Source organism: Pristiophorus japonicus, unplaced genomic scaffold (assembly GCF_044704955.1).
Source record: "Pristiophorus japonicus isolate sPriJap1 unplaced genomic scaffold, sPriJap1.hap1 HAP1_SCAFFOLD_2409, whole genome shotgun sequence".
Lineage (NCBI taxonomy): Eukaryota > Metazoa > Chordata > Chondrichthyes > Pristiophoridae > Pristiophorus > Pristiophorus japonicus.
In genome coordinates this window covers 15001-23110 of record NW_027252133.1, presented here as the reverse complement: position 1 = coordinate 23110, position 8110 = coordinate 15001, and the positions used below count along the sequence as shown (strand labels likewise).

The window sequence follows — 8110 nt, the reverse complement described above, 5'->3', positions numbered from 1 at the left end:
AAACAGCTGGGGCCCCAGCACAGAACCTTGCGGTACCCCACTAGTCACTGCCTGCCATTCTGAAAAGTACCCATTTACTCCTACTCTTTGCTTCCTGTCTGACAACCAGTTCTCAATCCATGTCAGCACACTACCCCCAATCCCATGTGCTTTAACTTTGCACATTAATCTCTTGTGTGGGACCTTGTCGAAAGCCCTCTGAAAGTCCAAATATACCACATCAACTGGTTCTCCCTTGTCCACTCTACTGGAAACATCCTCAAAAAATTCCAGAAGATTTGTCAAGCATGATTTCCCTTTCACAAATCCATGCTGACTTGGACCAATCATGTCACCTCTTTCCAAATGCGCTGCTATGACATCCTTAATAATTGATTCCATCATTTTACCCACTACCGATGTCAGGCTGACCGGTCTATAATTCCCTGTTTTCTCTCCCTCCTTTTTTAAAAAGTGGGGTTACATTGGCTACCCTCCACTCGATAGGAACTGATCCAGAGTCAATGGAATGTTGGAAAATGACTGTCAATGCATCCGCTATTTCCAAGGCCACCTCCTTAAGTACGCTGGGATGCGGTACATCAGGCCCTGGGGATTTATCGGCCTTCAATCCCATCAATTTCCCCAACACAATTTCCCGACAAATAAGGATTTCCCTCAGTTCCTCCTCCTTACTAGACCCTCTGACCCCTTTTATATCCGGAAGGTTGTTTGTGTCCTCCTTAGTGAATACAGAACCAAAGTACTTGTTCAATTGGTCTGCCATTTCTTTGTTCCCCATTATGACTTCCCCTGATTCTGACTGCAGGGGACCTATGTTTGTCTTTACTAACCTTTTTCTCTTTACATATCTATAGAAACTTTTGCAATCCATCTTAATGTTCCCTGCAAGCTTCTTCTCGTACTCCATTTTCCCTGCCCTAATCAAACCCTTTGTCCTCCTCTGCTGAGTTCTAAATTTCTCCCAGTCCCCGGGTTCGCTGCTACAACTTTCTTGAGCAATATGTTTCCGGCCTGACGAGGAGGAGGCACTGTTGGATCTAGTTCTGGGGAATGAGGTCGGTCAAGTGGAGCAAGTGTCAGTCGGTGAACATTTAGGGAACAGTGATCATAGTATAAGGTTCAGATTGGCTATGGAATATGACCGGGGGCAATCTGGAGTAAAAGGGCAGATTTTCCGGTTTTTTTGCTTTGTTTTTTGCCCCGGAGGGGCAACAATGAGGTCTCCTGGGCGGGCGATGAGCCTCCAGCGCCCCGTGGGGGTTTTCGGGGAAGGCTTTGTGGTGACGCAGAACAGTACTGCCCGGAAGAGCTGCACCTGTGTGCAATGCCCCCGGTTGCGACACCGTCATGCTTTTTGAGTCCTGCCCAACCGATACACTCCGCAGGCACGCCCTGCTGTGACCGCCTATAAATACGGGCGGTCCAACCTATACCAACTGCAGAGAGATAAATATGATTGTTTTTTCTTTAAATTTTTTTGTGATTTATGTTGTGATAGCGTGGGTTATGTATTGGGAATGTTTTTGCGGGTTCTTTCAGGTTTTTTGTGTCTCCTGGCCTCTCGGAGTGCTCCTGGGCCGGATCTTTAGCTCGGGACTTTCCCATGCTAACACCCCAAAAGAGGCGTACAATGCCTCCCTTAGCGCTGCACCCCAGACACAGGGCCCACCTGCCCAATTTTGATGACTGAGGCACCAACTGTTCTCAGGTGCAAACTTTACAGCCCCACTGCCATTACCGCCCCAAAATCATCAGCCGAAAATCCAACGCAAAATGTTTAATTGGGATCTAGCCCAGGTAAACTGGAATCAAAGATTGTCAGGCAAAACTGTAGTGGAACAATGGGCTGTCTTTAAAGAGGAAATAATTTGGGTACAGTCGAGGTACATTTACAGGAAGGGGGAAAGGCAGGACAATGAAAGTCAGAGGTCCCTGGATGATAAAACAGATAGAGAATATGATGAAGCAGAAAAAGAGTGCGTATGACAGATGTCAGGTTACAAATACATCTGAGAATCAGGTGATATGTAGAAAGGTCAGAGGAGAAGTGAAAAAGAAAATAAGAGGGGAAAAGGGAGGGTATGAGAATAGAATGGCAGCCAACATCAAAGGTAATCCAAAAATCCTCCATCGGCATATAAATAGTAAAAGGGTAGTAAGAGGAGGGGTGGGGCCAATTAGGGACCAAAAAGGAGACCTATGCATGGAGGCAGAGAGTATGGCTGAGGTACTAAATGAGTACTTTGCATCTGTCTTCACCAAGTAAGAGGATGCTGCCATAGACATAGTGAAGGAGGAGGTAGTGATGACACTTGATAGGATAAAAATTGATAAAGAAGAGGTATTAGAAAGGCTGGCTGTACTTAAAGTAGATAAATCACCAGGAGTGGATGGGATGCATCCTAGGATGCTGAGGGAATTGAGGACGGAAATCGCGGAGCTACTGGCCATAATATTCCAATCCTCCATAGATACGGGGGTGGTGCCAGAGAACTGGAGAATTGCAAATGTTACACCATTGTCAAAAAAAGGGGTAAAGATAAACCCAGCAATTAAGGCCAGTCAGCTTAATCTCTGTAAACCTGGGGAAGCTTTTAGAAACAGTAATCAGGGACAAAATTAACAGTCAATTGGATAGGGGTGGATTAATTAAGGGAAACGAGCATGGATTTGTTAAAGGCAAATCATGTTTAATCAACTTGATCGAGTTTTTTTTAATGAGATAACAGAGAGGGTTGATGAGGACAATGCGGTTGACATAGTGTACGTGGATTTCCAAAAGGCGTTTAACAAAGTGCCACATAATAGGCTTGCCAGCAAAATTGAAGCTCATGAAATAAAAGGGACATTGGCAGCCTTGGTACAAAATTGGCTCAGTGACAGGAAACAGAGAGTAGTGGTTAACGGTTATTTTTCGGACTGGAGGAAGGTATACAGTGGTGTTCCCCAGGGGTCGGTTCTTGGACCACTGCTTTTCTTGATATATATTAATGACTTGGACGTCAGTGTACAGGGCACAATTTCAAAATTTGCAGATGACAAAAATTTGGAAGCATAGTGAACAGTGAGGAGAAGCGTGATAGACTTCAGGAAGACAGGCTGGTGAAATGGGCAGACGTGGCAAATGAAATTTAATGCAGAAATGTATGAAGTGATGCATTCTTGGTAGAAAGAATGAGGAGAGGACATATAAACTAAATGGTACAATCCTAAAGGGGATGCACGAACAAAGAGACTGGGTTATGTGTGCCTAAATCATTGAAGGTGGCAGGGCAGGTTGAGAAAGTAGTTAAAAAGGCTTACGGGATCCTGGGCTTCATAAATAGGTATAGAGTACAAAAGTGTGGAAATTATGATGAACCTGTATCTAACACTGGTTTGGGCCCAACTGGAGTATTGTGACCAATTCTGGGCACCACAGTTTAGGAAGGATGTGAAGCCCTTAGAGAAGGTGCAGAAAAGATTTCTAGAATGATTCCAAGAATGAGGGACTTCAGTTACGTTGATAGACTGGAGAAGCTTGGGGTTATTCTCCTTGGAACAGAGAAGATTGAGAGGAGATTTGGTAGAGCTGCTCAAAATTGTGAGGGGTCTGGACAGGGTAGATAGAAACTGTTCCCATTGGCAGAAGGGTCGAGAACCACAGGACACAGATTTAAGGTTATTGGAAAAGAACCAAAGGCGATGTAAGAAAAAACATTTTTACGCAGTGAGTGGTTAAAGTTTGGAGTGCATTGCCTGAAAGGGTGGTGGAAGCAGACTCAATTTTATCTTTCAAAAAGGAGTTGGATAAGTATCGGAAGGAAATAAATTGCAGGGGAATTTCCAACATTGTGTGTCATCAAAGATAATGTTGTTAATGTGTGCAATCTTGTGGTTTTGTAAAACACTGCTCTGTTGAGTCTGCACCAAAAGCTCATTTAAAACCAGTTTATCAAGAAGGTCTGAAGAGTGTTGTGTTTGAATTTCATTATAATAAACTCCCTTATTATAATCCTCTTGTTTCAAGATGAATTGTTTTAGGTTGGCTCAGTTGGTAACACTCTCGCCTATTGATCTGAAAGTTGTAAGTTTGTCTAACGCTCCAGAACTTAAATGGATTATCAAAGCTAATACTTCAGTGCAGTACTGAGAAGGGGGTAATAAACCAATGTTCTGTCTGCCTAGGCTGGTGGACATTAAAGCTCCTATGGCACAGAGTCAAATACGAGCAAGGGGCTTTCCCAGTGTCTTAGCCAATATTCCTCTCTCAGACAACACCACCAAAACCAAATTAACTGGTCATTGTTGTTTATGGGAAGTTGCTAGCACAGAATTGGGTGCTTCATACTCAACAATTATATATCGGGTGAGCAAAGGAAACAGGAACTAAATGCATATCATACTGATAAAGAAGTAAATGTACATATATTTTTTTTTTAAAGAGGAGCAATGGTATGACCATAACCATTATAAAAATGTTAACTTACTGGATGTCAGTTGATAAGTGACTCTGTCAGGCATTTTTGCTCATGGCCCATAACTGCATTAAATGTAGTGTTGAGTTTGCTCATACAAGAAATGTAATTTGATAAAAATGTTTTTCTTTCTTTAAACAGGGCCTGAATTGTACTGTTCTATCCGGTAAGTGCAGTTAGCATTTTAAAATGGTCTTTTATTTGCTTTATTTGTTGCCGAGATGTGGGTAATTTTGGCAAGGCCCAGCCTTGAAAGGCCTTCAAATCGGAAGGTGGTGTTCGCTGACAACACGGGCGGACTGCACAGAGCGGGATTAAACCGAGTGCACTTGAACAGAGTATTTTATTTGAAAATTTGGAAAAAGTGGGAATTTCTGGTAAGTATTAGTAAGTAGAAGCTGTAAAAAGTGAAAGTTAGTTCAATATTTTGATTTAAACCTAGAACTTTAAAAACTGTAGTTAACAGAAAAATGCCTGCCAGTGGCAGTCAGCCGTAAGTGTTTTTCTTGTATAGGTGCTAATTACTGGAAGCAGAGAGCACAGAGCTGAGACGGCACTTGTAACTTGGGTGGGGCTGCTATAGTATAAAAGTAAACAGGTCTGCAGAGCACAGAGCAGGATTAAATGGAGTGCACTTGTACAGAGTGTTTTATTTAGAAAGAGTGGGAACTCGGAGAAGAGAGGGAAGGACGTAATTGGAGGCGGTATCAGCGGCGGCGGAACCTTCAGCGATTTCCAAAAAAACAATGAGTGACGTCGCACAATAGGAGAAGCAGTGGCAGTGGCGAGAGGATTGAGAGCGGCATGAAAGCGGACCTGAATTGAAGCAGCGGCGAGAGGATAAAGAGAAGCCCGAGAGCAGACCTGAATTGAAGTAGCGGCAGTGGCGAGGCTCCGATTCAAATTCAACAACAAAAAAAATCAAAGTAATATCACAGGAGAGCACGTAGGTGATTGGCTGGTGAGTATTACAACTTTTTTTGTGCTCTCTTAGGAAAGGGGGTTAAATTAAAAGCTGTGAAACTAACTTTATTAAATTATTAACCTAAACTAGATAAAATAATCAAACAAAACTAAAATAGCGATTGAATAAAAGCTTTAACCAAGTAATTAATGAATAAAACCAGGTTAGAGATTTCAGAGCAGGTAGTGTGTCATAACTGCAGCATGTGGAAGTTTGTTGAGAGCATCGTGATCCCGAGCAAACACATCTGTGGTAAGTGCCTGCAACTTGACGGGGGAGGAGAAGGAAAGAATGTGGTAGTGAACAGTATAGTCAGAGGGATAAATACTGTTCTCTGCACCTGTGAAAGAGAGTCACGAAGGCTGTGTAGCCTGCCTGGTGCCAGGGTTGAGGGTATCTCCTTGCGGCTGAAGAAGAACTTGGAGTGAGAGGGGGAAGATCCAGTTGTTGTGGTCCATGTAGGTACCAACGACATAGATAGAATTAAGAATGAGGTTCTGCTGAGGGAGTTTGAGGAGCTAGGGTCTAAATTAATAAGCAGAATCTCAAGGGTAATAATTTCTGGATTACTATCTGAACCACATGTAAATTGTCCTTGGGGCCAAGCAGATCAAAGAGTTAAATCCATGGCTCACCAAAGTGTGGTGTGGGAAGAAGGGGTTTCAATTCATAGGGCACTGGCACCAGTACTGGGGAAAGCAGCAGCTGTTCCATCGGGACAGGCTTCATTTAAACCAGGCTGGGAACAGCATGCTGATGAATCGAATAACTAGGTCTGTAGATATGCCTTTAAATTTAAAAAAGGGGGTGGGGTGGGGTGGGTCAGGTGAGAGGAAATTTAGAAATCTGAAGAGAAAGGTCAAGGCAATAGAGCAATGTAGCGATTTGGGTGAAAATAAGCAGAGTGTGACAGGAAGGGACAGTGAGTTTAACGGTTGCAGTGCAGCAGAGAATATGGTCAAAGCAGAGAATAATGGTAAAACATTTAATTAGAGGCTCTTTACCTGAATGCACAAAGTATTCATCAAAAGATAGACGAACTAGTGGCACAAGAGATAAATGAGTTTGATCTAATAGCCTTTACAGAGACATGGTTGCAAGGTGACCAAGGTTGGGAACTAAATGTTTCAGAAAAGACAGGCAAAATGGAAAAGGAAGGGGGGTAGCCCTGATAAAGGATGACATATGGACAGTAGAGAGAAAAGATCTCGGCCTGGAAGAATCGGAAGTTGAAACAGTATGGGTGGAAATAATGAATAACCAGAGGCAAAAAACCCTGGTGGTGGTAGTAGGATATAGGTCCCCTAACAGTAGCTTATACCGTTGGACAGAATATTAATCAAGAACTAGTCGGAGCTTGGAACAAAGGTAATGCAATAATCATAGGGGACTTTAATCTTCATATAGACTGGACAAATCAAATTGTCAACAGTAGTCAGGAGGACGAGTTCATGAAATGCAATCGGGGCAGTTTCCTAGAACAATACATCATAGAACCAACCAGGGAACCAGTTATTTTATTGTGCAATGAAACGGTGTTCATTAGCAATCTCATAGTAAAGGATCCTCTGGGGCAGAGTGATCATAATATGATGGAATTTCACGTTAAGTTTTAGAGTGACTTGCCTAAGTCCGAAACTCAAGTCTTAAACTTAAAGCCAATTGAGGAGCGAGTTGACTAAGTTAGATTGGAAAAAAAGATTAAAAGGTATGGCAGTAGATAAGCAATGGCTAACATTTAAAGAAATATTTCATAATTCTCAACAGAAATACATTCCATGAAGAAACAAAGTCTCCACAGGAAAAGTGTTCCATCCATGGCTAACTAAAGAAGTTAAGGATAGCATTTAGATTGAAAGAAGAAGCTTATAATGTTGTGAAGAATAGTAGTAAGCCTGAGGATTGGAAGAGTTTCAGAAACTAGCAAAGGATGACCAAAAGATTGATTTTAAAAAGGGAAAAAAATTGAATATGAGATAAAACTTGCAAGAAATATAAAAACAGATTGTAAGAGTTTCTACAAGTATGTAAAAAGGAAGAGAGTAGCAAAAGCAAACATTAGTCCCGTAGAGGCTGAGACGGGAGAAATTATTATGGGGAATAAGGAAATGGCAGAAACGTTACACAAATATTTTGTATCTTTCTTCACAGAAGAAGACACAAAAAGCATACCAAAAATGGTGGGGAACCAAGGGTCTAATGAGGGTCAGGAACTTAATCTAATTAATATAAGAAAAGTGCTTGAGAAACTAATGGGACTAAAAGCTGATAAATCCCCTGGACCTGACGGCCTACATCCTAGAGTTTTAAAAGAAGTGGGTACAGAGATAGTGAATGCATTGGTTTTGATCTTCCAAATTTGCTTAAATTCTTGAACAGTGCCAGCGGATTGGAAGGTAGCAAATGTAACACCGCTATTCAAGAAAGGAGGGAGAAAGAAAACCGGGAACTACAGCCAGTTTGCCTGACATCAGTCGTCGGGAAAATGCTGGAATCCATTGTTAAGGAAGTGGTATCAGGGCACTTAGAAAATCATAACATGATTAGGAAGTCAACATGGTTTTATGAAAGGGAAATTGTGTTTGACAAATTTATTAGAGTTTTTTGAGGATATAACTAGCAGCGTAGATAAAGGGGAACCAGTGAATGTAGTATATTTGGATTTGCAAAATGCATTCAATAAGGT

At 41.9% G+C, this 8110-nt stretch overlaps 1 long non-coding RNA gene across 1 annotated transcript in view; it reads left to right on the top strand.

Annotated features, from left to right (window-relative positions):
- Window positions 1–4311: 4311 nt before the first annotated feature.
- LOC139245828 (uncharacterized) overlaps window positions 4312–8110 on the top strand; it is an 8372-nt gene continuing 4573 nt past the window's right edge. The window contains exons 1-2 of the long non-coding RNA XR_011590115.1: window positions 4312–4351; window positions 4602–4626. This is a non-coding gene — a long non-coding RNA (uncharacterized lncRNA). The remainder of the gene's footprint in view (window positions 4352–4601; window positions 4627–8110) is intronic.